This window comes from Odontomachus brunneus, unplaced genomic scaffold (assembly GCF_010583005.1).
Source record: "Odontomachus brunneus isolate Ranch 3 - 2012 unplaced genomic scaffold, Obru_v1 Obru_scaffold_187, whole genome shotgun sequence".
NCBI classification, from domain to species: Eukaryota; Metazoa; Arthropoda; class Insecta; order Hymenoptera; family Formicidae; genus Odontomachus; species Odontomachus brunneus.
The window spans coordinates 143410-143809 of record NW_022639637.1 but is presented as its reverse complement, the minus strand read 5'-3'; positions in this window follow the sequence as shown (position 1 = coordinate 143809).

Here is a 400-nt window from a genome sequence, read left to right as displayed (position 1 = left end):
ATTTTCAGTATTAAAAATACTGGATAATAAGTAATTATCAACGATTCTTAATATGATATTTCTATAAGGGCAGTTGGCTCCGCCTAGTACTATTTCTTTCATCCCATCGCTTCACGCACTTCCTATCAGAGGTTCGATTCTGAACCCAAGTCCACAAACATTTTTCCCTGTGACAATAACTATCGTCGTTCTCGAGTAGACAGAACATCGTGTAAATAAAAGGGAAAAACTTTGGTGCGCCGTGCGCCTCGGCTTGGAATTGCATCTCGTGTAGGAAGTACACAGAGCAATACGATAAGGGGAACAGCGCTAAGCGAAATCAAATGAAAATTGGCTGAATGTGTATTTTCTGTCAAGCTCATGATGGAGTTTATCGAAATCCAAAGTAATTGCAAAAGTG